Source organism: Mus musculus, chromosome 12, assembly GCF_000001635.26.
Source record: "Mus musculus strain C57BL/6J chromosome 12, GRCm38.p6 C57BL/6J".
NCBI lineage: Eukaryota > Metazoa > Chordata > Mammalia > Rodentia > Muridae > Mus > Mus musculus.
Window position 1 is genome coordinate 113,736,771 of NC_000078.6, and position 18,554 is coordinate 113,755,324.

The window sequence follows — 18,554 nt, forward strand, 5'->3', positions numbered from 1 at the left end:
AAGGCATAAGAAAACCAGATTTCATTTACAGCATTTGAAACATATTGCAGTTTCCTTTTTTTTTTGATTAAAGATTCACCATACTTTTTTTAGTTTCCTTCTGTGCATGTGCACAGAACAGGTTTTGTTTCCATACTGTCATGTTTCCTTAGTGCAAATGTATAATTAAATAGTACCACACATAACTGTATTTCTAGATATGAGCTCAGGCTTTCCAAAGTCTGGGCACAATATGGCTTTTCAATAATATGGGTTTTGTAGAGGATCACACCTATGAGCTGATGGTAGCAGAACTCATTCTCTGTGACAAGAGCACTCGAAATTTTCTGAATTTTACTTATTTGTGATAGAATGTCCTCAGGGTTTAGTGATTCTTTGTACCTACAGAATTTCAGTTAATCCCAGCACTTGGGAGGCAGAGGCAGGCTAATTTCTGAGGTCGAGGCCAGCCTGGTCTACAGAGTGAGTTCTAGGCCAGCCAGAGCTACACTGAGAAACCCTGTCTTGAAAAACAAACAAACAAACAAACAAACAAACAAACAACAACAACAACAACAGCAACAGCAAAAGAATTTCATGTCCCCATCTGTCTAAGACTCAGGGTTTGTAATGGAAACATATTTCTATTTGTCGCAAACTTATGTTTTGCATCCTAAAGTTCTCCTTTTTAGTCCCCCTTCCACAATTTTCTTTTTGCCATTTTATACCAGGTAACACATGACTGTCTCTATATTGTGTTAGACTAGTTTTTATTTCCCATAATTAACATAATCTGTATCACCAGGGCTTCTAGTTAAGTTTTAAAATGACCATTTCCTATTTAACCAGGTCTCTTGTTTCCTTCTTCATCTGCTTACTCTCAGCACACCTCACTCTTGTTTTCACTTCACCAGTATTTCCTTGTCCCTGGTCCTCCTTGTTCCACACTTAAGATGTGTCTTCTGCCTATGGTTCCTATTCTTGTTCCCAAAGCTATACAACAGAAGCCAGAGCCCTGACTCACATGAATATTCTGCATATGACAGGAACAGGCATATTTTTTTTTTGTCCTTTCAAGCCTTTTTTATATTGTCCGACATAACATTATCCAGTCCCATTTAAATTCCTCCAAGGCTCAGAGAACATCAAACAAGAGGATGTGGAGAAGTATGGGGTGAAGCATGGGGTACATGGCATGCCTATTGCATTCATACACTCATAATAGCTGCTCTGTGTAGACATACCTGAGAGCAATCCAATCATAAACTACTATGGATTTTTTAGATTATTTTCATGCCTTACCTGTTAGTGAGGAGATGTTAGATATAGATATTTCCTGAATGGGGAGAACTTATATTTTGAAAATGTGGTTGTGGTAGGTTTTCTATGCTGCAGTCCTTGTGTACACACACACACACACACACACACACACACACACACACACACACACACACACACACAAACACACACACACATACACACACAAACACACACACACACACAAACACACACACACAAACACACACACACACAAACACATACACACACAAACACACACACACACACAAACACATACACACACAAACACACACACAAACACACACACATACACAAACACACACACAAACACACACACAAACACATACACACACAAAAACACACACACACACAAACACACACACAAACACATACACACACAAACACACACACACAAACACACACACATACACACACAAACACTCACACACAAACACACACACACACACACACCTATGGGATGCATTGACCTGACTTAAGAATGCCATGAAGTTGAGAGAGGTTACTTGGGAGAAGATATGGATGTGAGTTGAAAAGGAAAATAGCTTAGAAATGTTATCATATTTAATTATATACGTGTAGCATATACAATTCCTAAAAAGGAAGAAAAATAATACCTACTGAATGGCTGGGTAATTTAAGTAAATGAATGATCAGAAAAAGTGCATAATGAAGATTCTGGTAAACATGATATAAATAGATAGGCAAGGTGGTCTTTGTGAAAGGAACGACTCTGATGAATTTCAAATCAGTTGGATACAAAGATGCTCCATACAATCTATTCCCAACCCTTGTGAACACAAAGCCTGGAAACAATCAATCTTGAACTTAGAAAACAAGAAGCAAGGAGGGTCAGCTTCCACTGGAAAACTTTGGTCAAACTTTTAAAGGTCAGAAGAAAGGCCAGGTGAACTGATTCAGAAAACATAAAGATTGTCAGTATTTGTGCCCCATAAAGACTCACATAATCACATGAGGGCATATTGACAAGAACTTTGGGAAGCAATAAATGTTTTCTGTTTTATAGTACAGCGTTTTAATGGGTGTTTGCTCACATGAAAAGCCAGTAGGACACATGCTAGCAAATAGAGATTCTTGGATGCCCACAGTACCTCAGTAAATTTGTTTTAACAATCTGAGAGACATAACACCTGCCCCTACTTAACTCAAGGACAAGTTCCATGCTGTTCACACATAGGAGAAGGATCATAGATATGAGCAAGCTTCAAGCACCATTCAGTGAGGGTGCCTTTATGTGTCTTTATGCCCCAGTCTCTCACACAGGGAACCCAGCAGTGATGTGCAGTGCAATTGTGGAATCAGGAAGTGTACATGGAAATGCGAAAATCTATTTTCAAAGAAAATGTCACTTCTGTCACCACTATACATGCAGAGAAGAGATTGCTCACTCATGTGATCATCATGTGAATTTCCCTGAGATCCTGCACGTCATTTGCCAGTGTCATATAGTACCATGTTCATGTTGAAAGGGAACAGGGTCCTCTTTCTCCCCAACTGCACAACATTTCTTTTCATTTTTTTCATCAATTGCTCTCATTTTTTTGTTATAAGGCAATCTATCATGTAGAATTCAATTTCTAATTCTCTGGTTACTCAAGATATTGGCTTTATGCAACATCTCCTGTCCATATACACGGACCTAAAGAAAGGACACACTCAGAGGATGGAGGCCAGAAAGATGTCTGCCTAAGAGAACATTATTTCTCTCTTTTCTTTTCCCTAATCTTTATGCTATTCTGCAGAATCAGATCTCAGGCAAGTGATCAAAGTGAGTGGTTGTTTAGAAGAAAAATGTGTCTGCTGTGTTGGAGCACTTAAGTTTTTCATATGGAATATAAGCACAGGATGTGTCTAAGAGGAGAGAATTTCAAAGGCATTTCAATACAATTTGTTCTTCTGTTCTACTTCAGAGGAGCACCTTCATCTGCATTTTTATTTATTTATTTTTGCTTTAAGTTTTATACATTAATCTTTATCACTTTACATCCTGGTTATAGCCCCCTCTCTCCACAGTTCCAGTCTTACAAATCCCTCCCTCCCATTGCCCCTTCTTTTCTTCTTAGAAAAGGGGAGTCCCCTTGGGTATGACCACACCTTGGGATATATAGTGTCAGCAGGGCTAGGCACACCTTCTCTGACTGTGGCTCAACCTGCCAGGACAGGTAGGGGGATAGGGATCCAATGTCAGGGAGCAGAGATTGTGCCAACCCTCACTCTACTTGTTAGGGGACCCACCAGAGGACAAGATACACATTTGCTACAAATATTTAGGGGTCTTTGTTCTGGCTCCTGCGTGTTCCCTGCTTGATACTCAGGCTCTGTGAGTCCCCGTGGTCCCAGGTTAGTTGACCCTTTGGGTCTTCTTGTGCTGTATTTGACCCCTCTGAACTAATCACCTATATCCCCTATTTTAAATGAGACTCCCTGGGCTCTGCCTTTTGTTTGGCTGTGTGTCTCTGTATCTGCATCTATCATTGCTGGATGAAGACTCTTGGCAGACAGCTTTGCCAAGGTCCCTGACTTCTAGCATAGCAGAGTATCAATAATAGTGTCAGAAGTTGACTCTCCCATGAGATGGATCTCAAGTTGGGACCTTTAATATTTGGCTGTGTTCTCAGGCTCTATTCCATCTCTACCACTGCACATCTTGTACACAAGACTAATTTTTGATTGAAGGTTTTGTGAGTGAATTATATTTTCACTTGCCTCCTCTGGAAGTCTTGCCAGCCTACAGGATGTGGCCACTCCAGTTCTATATCCCCTCTGGTAGGAATCTCACATACAGTTATCTCCTTTGACTTTCCATATAATCTTCCATCAAAGATCTCCAGTTAGTCACCAGAGGCTCCTCCTGCCTATTTCTATCCTTACTCCTTTCCCCACAGCAGACTACCATTTCTATTCCCCTCCACACCTCTTCATTCACATCCAATGACTGTTTAGCTTTCTTTTCTAAATAAGATTAGTTCACCCTCCCTTGGCACCTACTTATTACCCAGTAACTTTGGGTCTGTGGATTGTAGCATGGTTGTCCTGCATTTTATGGCTAATGTCCATTTGTAAGTTGAAGGGGCCACTTACCAGTGAGTACATGCCATGCAGGTCATTTGGGGTGTGTTACCTCACTCAGGATTATACTTTTTCGTTTGATCTGTTCGCCTGAAAACTTTATGATGTTCTCACTTTTTAACTGCTGAGTAGAATACCATTGTGTAAAGGAACCCACATGTTCTGTATACAATCTTTGTTTGAGGCACATCTGGGTTGTTTCCAGCTTTTGGCTATTAACAAATAAGGCTGCTATGAACATAGTGGCACATATCTCCTAGTTGTATGGTGGTACATTTTATGTATATGCCCAGGAGTGGTATGGCTGGATCCTCAGGTAGAAATATTTACAATTTTCTGAGGAACTGCCAGATTGATTTCGAGAATGGTTGCACCATTTTGTAACCTTACTAGCAATGGAAAAGTGTCCACATCCTCACCAACATGCGCTGTCATTGGAATTTTTATCTTCACCATTCTGGTTGGTATAAAGTAGAATCTCAGGGTAGTTTTGATTTGCATTTCCCTGGTGACTACAAATATAGAATTTCTTTAAGTTATTCACTGTCATTGGTGATTCCTCTGTTGAGAATTCTCTGGTTAGCTCTATAGTCCATTTTTAATTGAGTTATTTGGTTTTGTGGAGGATATCTTCTTGAGTTCTTTATATACTTTGGATATTGGCCTTTAATGGGATTTGGGGCTGGTGAAGATCTTTTTCCAATCTGTAGGCTGCCATTTTGTCTTATTGATTATATCCTTTGCCTTATAGAAGTTTTTCAGTTTCATGAGATCATATCTACCAATTTATGATCCTAGAGCCTGAGCCATTACGGTTCTGTTCAGGGAATTGTCTCCTGTATCAATGAGTTCAAAACTATTCTCCACTTTTTATTCACTTAGATTTAGGTAACCCAGTATTAGTTTGAAGTCTGCCATTCACTTTGATTTGAATTTCCTGCAGGATAATAGATATGGATCTATTTGCATTTAGATTAGTGCCATTTGTTGGGGAATGCATTCTTTTTATTATAATTTTTATTATGATTATTGGATTCTCTGTCAAAAATCCACTGTCCATAAATGTGTGGTATTATTTCAGAGTATTCGATTCAATTCCATTGATCATAATATCTGTTTCTATGCAAATACATGCAGTTTTTATTACTATTGCTCTACAGTACACCTTGAGGTCAGGAATTGTGATCTCTCCTGAAGTTCTTTCATTCTTCAGATTTGTTTTAGCTACCCTCATTTTTTTTTGTTTTTCTATATGAAGTTGAGATTTGCTTTTTCACAGCATGTAATAAATTGGGTTGGAATTTTAATGGAAATTGCACTGAATCTGAAGATTGATTTTTTAATATTGGCATTTTCATTATGTTAATTCTGCCTATTCATGAGCATTAGAGTTCTTTCCCTCTTCTGAGTTCTTTGATTTCTTTCTTCAGAGACTTGACGTTCCTGTCACACACATCTTTCACTTGCTAGATTGGAGTCATAGCAAGCTATTTTATATTACTTTTGGTTATTGCAAAAAATTTGATTTTCCTAATTTGTTTCTCAGCCACTTTATCTTTTCTATAAAGGAGGGCTCCTGAATTCTATGAAGCAATTTTGTTTCTAGCCACTTTGCTGAAGGTACTTATCAGTTGTCAGAGTTCTCTGGAAGAATTTTAAGGTCACTTATGTATATTATCCCATCATCCACCAATTACAATACTTTGAATTTTTCTTTCTAATTTGTATCCTCCCAATTTCCTCTAGTTGTCTTACAGCCCTAGCTAGAACTTTAAGTACATTATTGAATAAATAGAGTGAGATTGGTCAACTTTGTCTCTGACTTTAGTGGAATTGCTTTAAGTTTCTTTCTATTTAATTCAGTGTTAGCTATTAACTGCTGAGATTATGTGCATTGTTTTACTATGCTTCGATATGTCCCTTCAAATCCCTGAACCATCCAAGGCTATTTCTACCCTTTCCTCTCTCTTCCTTTTTGTTTCTTTGTTTGTTTCCTTCCTTCATCTCTTTTTTTATCTTTATCTTTCTTCCTTTCTTTCTGTCCCAAATGTTGCCTGTTCCCAGTTGTCCCCTATCAGGTTTCCTCTGCCCACCTCAACCTCTTCACCTCTGAGATAGTGGGAAGCACCTGGGTGTTGCTGCATGCTGATATATCAAGTCTCTGAAGCATTAGGCTTATCTTCACCTACTGAAGGACAAGGCAGACCTCTGCTACATGTGTGCCAGAGGAATCAATCCAGGCCATCTGTGATTTTTGGTTGGTGATCAGTCTCTGAGATCTCCCATGGGTCGAGGTTTATTGATCCTGTTTGTCTTTCTGTGGGGTTGCTATCCCTTTGAGGTCTGTCAATCACTCCCCCCCAACTCTTCTCTAAGGATCCCAATCTCCATCCAATGTTTGGTTCTGGGTATCTGCATTTGTTTCAATAAGATGCTGTGTAAAGTCTCTCCTCCAAGAATAGTAATGCTAGAGAAATGCTTATAAGCATAATGGAACATCATAAATAATGTCAGTGAGTGGTGTATGCCAATCAGGTGGGTCTCAAGTATGACAGGTTAATGTTTGACCATTCCTTCAGTCTCTGCTCCATTTCTGTTGCAGCATTTCTTTTAAACAGAACTGATTTAGGGTCAAAAGGTTTGTTGGTGGGTTGGTATCCTTATCCCTCCACTGTCAGTCTTGTCTGGCTATAGGAGGTGGCCTCATCAGATCCATGTCTTCACTGTTAGGTAAAATAGTTAAAAACATTTTCTAGTTTTGAGAATTGGGCCAATTCACCTTTCATTTCTACTATTGTCAGATTAGGTCTTTTCATGGTATGTTGGATTTCTTGCATGTATTTTGTAAGGAATTTTTTAGATTTACTATTTTCTTTGACTGGTACATCAAGTTTCCTGTATGTAGGGGATTGTCCCCTAATTAATTGATTAGATAATAAAGACGGCAAGAAGCCAGTTGCTTGGCAAAGAGGAGGAGGGGTGCTTTTGGGTCTGAGAGAGAAAGAGGGGACATGGGAGGAAGAAAGGGCCCTTTTATTGTTAGGCTGGGAGTGAGAGGAAGCCACATGTGGATGAGTAACTCTTAGACCTGGTGGTAGCTTCTATGTTGGAAAATTTTCATCATAAAATAATTGATGAGTTTAGAGTGATTGATTCTGTGCCGAGCAGTGTGTCATCTGTTGATTTTAAATTAAGATTTTGTGATGTTTTCCATTCAAGATGACTTAGGTAGCCTGATGGAAACAACAAAGCCTGGAAGGAATTTGGCCAGGCTTTGGAAAGGGAAGATTGAGCAAGGACCAAGCTCCAGGGGAAAAGTTAGCACAGTAGTGTACAGGCTGGCAAGAGTGCACCCTAAGGGTTCCTGGGGGACCCAGAGATCAATGATCTTGGATCTCTGAAAAGGCAGGGCCAGCATTTGTGTGAGAGGTGTGGCATTAGAGAAACATGCAGTCTTGGTCTCTGGCAATGCACCAGGTTTTGAACAGACATAAATCAATGATGTTGGCACTTGCCCAGTTTAGCATTGATTGGTTTATTTTTTAAAACTACATGATATACCTGGATATATGGATAAGTAGTTATGATGAATTTGGGAAGAGAACTGTCTTCAAATTGGAGGGTTTTTTTTGTTTTTTGTTTTTGTTTGTTTGTTTTTGTTTTTTGACAGCAGGAAGTTCAGGGAATCTGAGCATGTCCCAAAAAATGTCTCAGCAAGTAAGGGAAATGCATGCAGAAAGGAATCTAATCTGTATGGCTACAGATCAGCAGATTTTAAGAGGGGGTGGATTTTTGACATACAACTTGTCTATAGCATTTGTTCAATAATTTATGTACAACACCAACAACATAGAAGTGGTCCTGTAGTTAGAGACTTAGAACCTTGTCTATGTTTCTATTTTCCTGTTGTTAAAGGACACCATAGCCATGTTTAGTCTTATTAAAAAAATACAGTTATTAGAGTCTGGCTTAAAGTTTCAGAGGTTCAGTCTATTATTTTGGTGGGAAGCATGGCAGCATGCTTGCAGTCATAGTGTTAGAAGAGTCGATATTCTACAACTTGAATTGAAGGCAGATAGGGAGAGAAACCCTTTCCACTTGCAGGCAGGAGAGGGCTCTATTCTGCACTGGGTAGAGCTTGAACATAGGACCATAGAGCCAACCCCTACAGTGATGTCCTTCCTACAACAAGCCACAGTTACTCCTAAAATCCCCTAATATTTTTCCTATCCATGGACCTAGCATACTCAAACCTCCACAAACCTCAGTAACATCTTGCATATATACTTGGTCGAAAGTGATGTCTTCAAGGATTAGAATCTCTAAATATTGATTCTGAATATGTCATGTCCAACCCACTTTACAAGGTGTCTGCATAGGAGGTGCTACCACCACCATGAAAAATTAATGTCCCCACCCATTCCAGCTCCTTCTTTGGAGCCTGGCAAACCCAGCCAACCAGTAGTCACTGACAGTGAATCCAGAGGCTGCACAGTAGAGTATCATGGACCTTCCAGGCTACACTAAACCTCCCTTAGACTCCACCAGCTTCACCTCACAATGGGCACCTTCATACAGAGAATTCTGAGGCAAAAACTGCCACTAACAAAACAAAACAAAATAGAGAAACAAAAAAATCTGTTTCTCATGTGCACACAACAGACGGAATCTTATCTTTATGAATTACCTTTTAACATTAGGACAAGGAAAACAAAGCTGAGCCCAAAGTCCATGGTGAGTGGTCTGCATTCAGTGTTGATTACCAAAGGTGAGGACCTGCACAGGCAGGCCTCAGAGACTGTGGGTCTATTACTTACAGTTGGAGTCTTTACCTGTTGGGCTTTTTTTTTTGTTTGTTTGTTTTGTGTGTAATCTTTGTCTTCTGAATGACATTAATATAATTAGATCTTAAGGATAGGGAGACAGCCATCCTGTGCAAGGTTTGATGGATTTAGTGCAGGTTCACTTGCTCCAATTTGGGTATTTATTTATTTATTATTTGTTTTGGAAGTTTTATTTTCAAGACAGTGTTTCTCTGAGTAATCCTAGATATTTTGGATCTCTACCAGTCCTGGAATTCTGTGGACTGTCAAGGGCTGTAGGGCAAATGGATATGCACAAATAGGCTGGTCTCCAGGTGAGTTGAGGTCTGAACCCCAGTAAAACCAGGTGGTAGTCGTTCCCACCTACATAGGATGGAAGGTGTTCACTCATGACACCTGGATGGCTGTCTCCTGTTGAAGTTACTGCTTCCACAGCCCCCACAGGAGAAGTTGTGGCTAGTAGTCACATACACAATGTTCCAAGCTTGTGAACTTCAGGCTAAAGTCCTCCACAGTTACCTAGCAACTGCAAGATAACAAGTTCACAATAAAAGAGGTTGCTTGTCACATTTTGCTCTCTCTCTCTCTCTCTCTCTCTCTCTCTCTCTCTCTCTCTCTCTCTCTCTCTCTCTCTCTTATTCTGTTGCCTTTCCTGTCTCTCTTTCCCCCATCCCTCCTCTTGGCCATGGCTAGTCTCTCTTTCTCTTTCCACATTCTCTCCTTCTCCCTACCTTTCTACAATAAAGTTCTAAAACCATTGACTGTCTCTGGTCATCAAAGCCTATTGTGCTTTGATGATGGGATAGGTTTTCTCCTAACTGGCTGTGTCTAATCTCCCATCAGAAGACCTTCCTATGCTCCAGCCACTGACCAGACTAAGGACTCTCGCCTGTGTGGGAGCCTCTCTCCCTCTGCCCTTTTCTGGTATATCCAGGGCCAATAGTGTGTCGCCCTGGGGCCCCTGGTACCAGGAGCTGCCCCTTGTCCACCTCCCACTGTATGTAGTCAGTGGCTTCACACAGCCAGATGCCCACCCAGGGCCAAGGGGAAAGTGTCCTATACTCCTCCCGTGCCTGTCAGCCTAGGGCACATGAATTCTGGCCAGACACGGCCTCTCTCCCTCCCCCTTCTTCCCCTACACCCACAGCCCTACAAAGGGCCATGCATGAGGAATAACACACTGCTTCAGAACTCATGGGAGGTGTCCCAGTGGTTAGCACAAACATTTATCTAAGGGATCAATTAGAAGTTTTGGAAAAAAAATTTTAATAGTTAAGCTAGGACTTTTTTTAAGGTCAAGGAACAAGAACACTTGAGGAACCAGCTGATATGACTCTTTTTTTTGAAGCTGGGCTGGTGAATAAGGTAATGGTTTTCTTATACTATTTTAGCACTCAGCTTCCTAATATGACTTAATAAAATGATTGATGAGTAGATGTGAGTTCTGTTTGGTAAAGTAGAAATGGCTGATTGTTTTAATACAAAAGTACAAATTTGTGATTCTATTAATATTTTTGTAAGATTAATTTTAAGATAAACAATAACATAATCAATTCGGTCATTGTAACTCGGAATTGCTACCTGCCAGTAAAAAACAAAAAACAACAACAACAACAAGAAACCTGATTTAAAAAATTACCTTGCTTACCCACACTTTGTGAAACTAAAAAGTTTCTTATTAATGAATATACAGTGGTTCTTGTGTTAATTTGTTTTTTTACCTGCACTACATAATATATTTTCATGTAAATGTATTGGAGAACGTTGTATCTTTTTATAGTTATTCAGTAAAAGAAAAATACAACGTAATCACATTTTATTTTTGGAGAATTTTGGTGGTTTATATAGAAGCCATGGTAGAAAAATAATGTTTTTGGATCTTAGCTCCATCTATCAAATCTGTTTGAATGTATTGTGTGTGTAGGGTTGTTGGAACCAATTCATTAGAATTTGCTGCAACCATCAAATCCATATATATATATTTATAATTTTTGGATTCTTATTGTTGTTATAAACAATGTAAAGGAATTCCAGGCTGCAAGGGACCATTGAATGAATTACTCTAATAAGTGCTCTTAGATCTTTCAACATTTTCCATTTTCCAGATTTCCTCATCATAAAAAAAAAAATACAGGGGAGTGCCATAGGCTTGTAAACTCTTCTGTATACTGAGCCTCCAGCTGTTCTCATATCAGCTGTTCAAGTGCCTGTAATTTCTCATTTATGGGCCACTGAGATTAGTGTAGGCTTGTTAAACAATAAATTTAAAGATAAGGCCATTGGTATTTTGGAGTGCCCTCCTTAGTACATCAGAATACTGCCCTTTAAGTAGTAACTGGTGGTTTACTCTATTAGTTCCCCTTCCTCTATTTCACTCTTTGAGGCTTCTTCCATTCCACTATGTTAATGGTTGCCACAGCAGACCAGCCTCCAGTACAAATGTTCCCAGTCTCTTCCAATCTTGGGGGTATGAGTCTATATTTTGAATAAGCTCATGTATTTAAACCATTTTTTCACATAAGTCCAGTACATCACATATGAAATCATGACCTCTTTGTGATGCCTTTGTTGCAGATAGCCCTGGGGCTAATCATATTTGATATTAATTCTTTTCTCCTGTGTGGTGTTCTGAACAAGGAATGAGTCAGCACTAAGGTAATTTCCTGTAAACTTTCTTCTCACCTTAATTTATAAATAAAGGCTAGAGCCACTGATTGGGGGATGAAGAGGGGAAGGTGCAGCTGAAAGTTTTGGGGGAGAAAGAGTGAGTGAGAGGATGACATAGGAGGAGGAAGAAAGAACGGAGACCATAAGCACCTGGCCTGGAGAAACCAAAAGTTATAAGTGATCTCTTGTATGGTAGTGTATTGGTAGAACTGCCCAATCTAGGTGCACAGCATGTTTTCATATTAATTGAGTTGTGTTTTCACTGCCCAGGCTTAATTGTGTTGGATATTTTATTGCAATGTGCCTTTGATGTATATATTGCTATAGGATACAGTCCTATCTTGTCAAAACTTTGCTTCATCTCATTATCAGGAATATGCTCTATGAATACTGGGAAGGTTAACCGTGATCTTGTAACTCCAGACTGCCCATTCTCTAACTCTATTAGTCTGATGGATTGAAATTAACCCTTTCTTTCATAAGTGTCACTTTCATTACATTGTCCTCCGGCATTTTCAGGTTTTCTCTGACCCAAATGCCCCCCAGCACTGTTTATTTTCTTCTTTTCTCCTGTAGGTGACTCTCACTCTCATGCTCAGTTATTGGGGCTGAGCCATTTCATTCTTTCTTTTCCTGTGTCCCTTCCTTCCCAAGGTCTTCCACGTCAATCTATAACCTCTCCAGTTGTACATCCAACTCTGCAAGTTTTTCAGAAAAGAGAAAATACAATGAACCCTTTCTTTTGCCATTTCAAAATTGTGATTTATTTGTTTCTCATGCCCTCGGTTTCTACTAACAAATTTTCCAACTGCTTAGGTATTCTTTCAGCCATTTTTTAAAAATACAGAATATACAAAAAAGAAAAATTTAAAAAGAAATTAAACAAAATATAAAATCCTCTCTGGAACCACAACCTGCACATCTCAGCAGTAGTAGGCATCATAAAGTTTTTGCAGGCATTGTGAACAGAAATGGTCCCTGCTTCTTGCCATGACATTTCTCTATGTCATTTAAAATTCTGCCCAGCTCCATGTTGGCTGCCACTTGTAGCCAGTCTCTGCTCCTTTGTGTGTTCTTCTTTGTCCCATGCTTTATCTCCTTGATTTCACTTTCTATCACTAGATAGAGGACACAGAGGGTAGAGGGAAGAGAAAGGTAGAGATCCTTGAATCTATTTTTTGTTTTAAATTGTTTCCTGTTTTTGTTTTTTGTTTTAGATTTTTAAAAATGCTTATTCAATAGGAAGAACCAAGGTGGAAATTTTAAAAGTATAGTTACAGTGGTAATTGCTGAACCCTTATTTCTTCTTTGCAACTCAAAAGCAAAATGTTGTAAAGATGCAAAGGAGAGGACCATACAGTTTACATGGTGAGAATCATGTCTCTGGCTGCATATGTAGCAGAGGATGGCTTAGTCATGCATCAATGAGAAGAGAGGCTCTTGGTTCCATGAAACTTCTATGCACCACTGCAGAGGAATGCCAGGGCTGGGAAGTGGGAGTGGTTGGGTTGGGGAGCAGCAGGGAGGGAGGAGGAGATAGGGGATTTTTAAAGGGAAAACTTGGAAAGGGGATACATTTGAAATGTAAATAAAGAAAATATCCATTAAAAAAAGATTTGTTTCCTGTTAAACCATGTTTAACCATGACTACTAACAAACCACAACCACTGTCCTGAATGACCAGCAACAACCAATCCAACCTCTTAAGGCCCTAACATTACATTTCACGAATTCCAAATGTCAGATAATCATAAAATCTACCTGGAGCTGGCAAAATCAAAGCTCTGCTAGAACATGAGAAAATCCCCCATCAGCTGCTGTAGATGGTCTGCAGTAGCCTCAGGTCACCACACCTGGGATTAAACTGAAGACAAATTCTTCTAAGATTTCTGTATTTTGTAAAGGAACCAAATTTTCAAAATTGTTACTACATTGTCAAAACCCACAACTGGCACAGTTTTACAGAGATTTAAGTGATTGGCCTCATGACATTCATTCATATAGATACAGAATGGCTTACAAATCCATAATTGAGCCTTTCTTTTAAAATTGTTATCACTGTTACTTATTTGTTTCATAGATTACAATATTTCATTAGTGTGTACTATGTGTAGTGATAAGACATTGTGAGAAATATTATAAAAGACTGGCAGGCTTCCTACATTACTGCCAGCTTATATAGTAATCACTGAATGTGAATCCAGAGGTTTCAGGGACTTTTAGGCATCACTATGCCTTCCCTAGATTTCACCAGCTCTACCTCACCCTGAACACCTGGAAACACAGAGTATTCTTGGTAGGAATCTATCATAGACATCCAGCATCTTCCTATCCTGGTCATAGAATATGAGGCATCTCTTCCCAATGAAATCCTTTCTCAACAACAACAAGAAGAATCCATAGGAGCCCCAAGTCCATGGTGAATGGTCTATGTTCACTGCTGATCAGTGAATGTGAGGATCTGGGAATCCACAACTTAGATCCTCTGCCAGAGATACAGGGGTCAGAGCATATATTGTTTTCATGGGTACAAAAATAAGTCTTATTTCCTGCTATAGCATACTCTGAAGTTGGACCCTTGGGAGAAGACAGTGCTCAGAGCAGATATAACATATCAAAGGCAACGATGACAGTTACAAAAACTGAAACAGTAAAGTACCTCTGTATACACCTTTTTTCATTGTTATATATATATTAATTAGGTATTTTCTTCATTTACATTTCAAATGCTATTCCTGTATATACCTTTTTTTGTTAAGAATTATCACACAATTATCGGGTTCCTCTCTCTGCATATGCAAAGAACATGCTGTGTTTTTATAATGTCATGTCCCCTCAGTATAACATGAAAATAAAATCAGGTCACATAGTTGTGTTTCCATACAGGAGCTCAGTCTTTCCCAGTCTGTGGTCTAGACATGGCTTCTCCTTGATGTGGATCTTTGACAAAGTCTGAGATTCCTGGAAATGTTAGCAACACGCTTTCCTGTGATAGGGACACTTAGGACATTTCTGAACTTTATTCATGTCAGAGAGATGCTTTCCTCAGGCCATCTGGCTTATAAATGAGGAATACTTTGTTACTGTCTGATTATTGAGCAGAGGTTACTATGAAGACATATTTACAGGAAACCCATTTGTGTGCATCCTCCAGTTCTTTCTGTGATTCCCTATTAACCCCACCATTTTCTTCTCTTCATTTACTAGGCACCTTATGACTATTTCTTTTCTCCTACCCTTGTGTTTTGTATGTGTATGTGTGTGTGTTTAAGTCTAGTTTCATTCCTCCACTTTTATATACTGAGAATAACCTAGGCACTCAATTAATTTTTATAACAAGATACAATACCTTGCCACCAACATAGCATTTTCAGTAGACTTGGGATTTCCCCCCCAGTTCTCATGCTTCCCTTCTTCTCATCCCTTTCTCCTACCACACCACACTTTTCTTGTTAAATCACCAGCATTTCCATGCCCATAGACATGGGCAGGTTTTTTCCTTCCCAATCCACATCATGTATTTGACACAGAGATTTTTTTCAAGTTTTGTTCATGTTTCATGTAGTCTCAGAGAACACTGAGAAAGAGGATGTAGAAAGACCATGAGAGGTGGAGCATGGGGAAAAGTGTTGTTAATTACTGTCTTCTGTACATGACCTGCTAAAGCGAGTCATCATGTTCTGCCTAGCAGCCTGCAATGATTCATGCATGCACAGCAGGTACTTTTGCATTTACTAACCCAAAACCTGCCTGAGACTCAGAGAAGAACAACGACAGAGTGTGTGACCCTGTCAGCCAATTGGATGGTGGCAGCCATGTGGAGATGTGTGGGGAAAAAAATAAATGGGGACCCTGGAGAGGCCGGGGGAGAAGTTGGGGAGGAAAAATATGCCATGTCTGGCCAGAGCTCCTTTGCTCTGGGGAGGCAGATATGGGGAGACCACCAGGTGCTTTTCACACATCCCTGGGTGGAGATTTAAGCCTCTGACCCATGAGGCAGGGTGTGGAGAAGAGACAGTTCCCAACCGGGACCCAGAGGAGACATCCTATAGCCCCAGAGTTATAGGAGAGAGGGAATAGGGGAAGAAGTTAGAAGTTCTCAAAACTAACCAAAGTGTGCAGCAGGTATTGGTGGAGCAGAGACTTTTTATGGTTTATTATAGAAATGCAAGGGAAAGAGAGGAGAGAGAGAGAGAGAGAGAGAGAGAGAGAGAGAGAGAGAGAGAGAGAGAAGGCTAGAGTGAAATAAAAAGATGGAGAGAGGAGAGGAAAGAAGGAGATAAAGGGAGAGGTAAGAGGAGAGAGAAGTGAGAGAAGTGAGAGGTAAAAGACAAAGGAGTAAGAGAGTGAGGTGGGGGCCTAACAGCCCCTTTTATGGTCTTCACTGTTGCTAGGTAACTAGGGAGGTGTTTAGCCTGAAGGATAGAAGCTTGGGACATTGCTTACATGACTACTGACTATACTTCTCTTGTGGGGGCTGTGGGAGGTTGTACCTTAGGCAGGGCCCAGAGTTCCAGGAGCATGAGGGAACGCCTACCGTGTCATGCCTACCGTGTCATTTAGGTTAATTATGATTATTGGGGTTTAGACCTCAGCTTGACTGGATACCAGTCTGGCTGCAGGTAGCCCATTGCCACACAGAGATGAGCATATATGGGCAGAGGTGTTGTGGGCAGAAAGTATAAAGGCATTCTTTACTATAGCAATAAATGAGTCTGCTTTGACTTCTCATCTGGCTCACAGAAACTGTGTCATTGATTTTGTGTCTTCTTACCCAGTATTCCATAAAGACAAACTCGGAGAGCTTAAGGCTAAAACAACATCTAGCACTTGAACAGGGGTAAGAGGGACGCCTATGTACCCTGATATGATTCTAATGCTTGTATTGTTTTATGAGCCCTAGTTTTTGTCATGTGCCAACCACCTTGATTTGGCCTTTCCTTTGTTCTTCCTTCCTTCATATTCTTTCAGCATTGTGATGTGGCCTAAGTGACCCGCTTTTGCCCAAATCTTGCTAAGTTGGCTCCTTTTTGTTCTATGTTATAAGACCCCCTTAAGTGAATGAGAGGGCTCATTGTTATTCCTTGTCTGTCTGTGTATGTCAGTTCTTGTAGGGTTCATGACTTTGGATTTTGTTCATGTCTTCTCCCCATAAGAACTGACACCCCAGAAAACAGAAGAACCAAGAATTGGCACCCAATGGCCCTTTCCCATCTGAAGACATCTTGTGGGCATAGGGCCACAGCCTAATGAATTGTAGATCTTCCCCTCTAAGCTCAAGACATTTGGATCCCACATATAGTCTGTCTTGTTTGTGATAATTTTGCTTGTCTGTCCAAATTCAACCTGTTTTCCTGGCAGGGATATGGAGAATCTACCCTTTTATGTTAAGGAACCCAAATATGATTTGGTTAGGAGAGGCCTAAAGACTAAACTGGCAGACCTTATGGGACTTTGGAATGTGGCTGAAATTCTGGCACCTTGGATCTCACCCAAGAACACGTGGGACCCCAATTTGTGGATTATAGTGCTCTTCTTCAATAGCAAGTAAAAGAGTAACTCAGGTGTTACCTCCTGTGTCTTGTCTGTTTATATTTGTCAGTCTATCATAGCAAGTCTTAAATCTTCCTTCCCTTAGTAAATGGTCACAGTACATAATAAACGTTGTCAGGACTAAGCCAGTACTGACCTCTCCATTGCCACAGCACTACTGTCCCCCAGGAGGGCAAGCACCTGCAACACCCTCCTGAAGAGGAGGAGGATTCCGTGCCTCCTCACATTACCCACCCTGTGCCAACACCACTATAGCCAGCTTTCTCATACTGCTTCCCCCCCCCCAATTTCTACACCTCTCCCTCAATACTGGTGGTGCAAGATGCTGGAAATTAGACATGGGAGAAACCTGCCCTACCCCTCCCCTGTCATACCCATGACCTTTAAGATGGTGAGAGACCCTTGAAAATCTCCCAATCCTGGCATATCAAGTCTCTCCAGGATGGGACACATCCTCTCCCACTAAGGCCAGACAAGGCAATTCTGTTGGGTATATATTCTACAGACAATCAATAGCTTTAAGGAGAACACCTGCTCCAGTTGGGGCAATCTACATAGAATCTAAGCTGCACATCTGCTACATATCTATCAGGGGCCTAGGTCTAGCCAATGTGTGCTCTTTGTAGGGTGACTCAGCCTTTGAAAGACGCCTAGAGCCTAGGTTAGATGAATCTGTTGATTTTCCAGTAAAGTTCATATCCACTTTAAGGCCTTCAATCCTTCAGGCAACTCTTCCATAAGAGACCCTGAAGTTTACCCAAGGTTTGGCTTTGGGCCTCTGCGTATGTTTCAGATATCCAGGAGGAGACACTATTCTGTTCTCAGCAGTACTTGAACATAGGAACTCAACTCTCACAACACCATATAGTGATATAATTCCTCCATTAAGGCTACCCATACTACAAAAAGACCATACTTCTAAGGAATGCCACTTCCTAAAGGCCAATCATATTCAAACCACCACAAACCTCAATAACCCATTTCAAATGTTCTTGGTCAAATGTGAAGTCTTTAAGAATTAGGAATTTAAATTTTGTTTCATATATATATATATATATGGTCCAACCGACTTCCTGTTCATTGTATTTCACCAAAGACTGATCCTTAGCTTGGTCCTGCGTAACA

The 18,554-nt window shown here is 40.2% G+C and overlaps 1 gene; it reads right to left on the reverse strand.

Moving 5' to 3' along the window:
* Positions 1–18,554, reverse strand: part of Igh (immunoglobulin heavy chain complex) — a 2,751,187-nt gene that overhangs the window by 478,003 nt on the left and 2,254,630 nt on the right.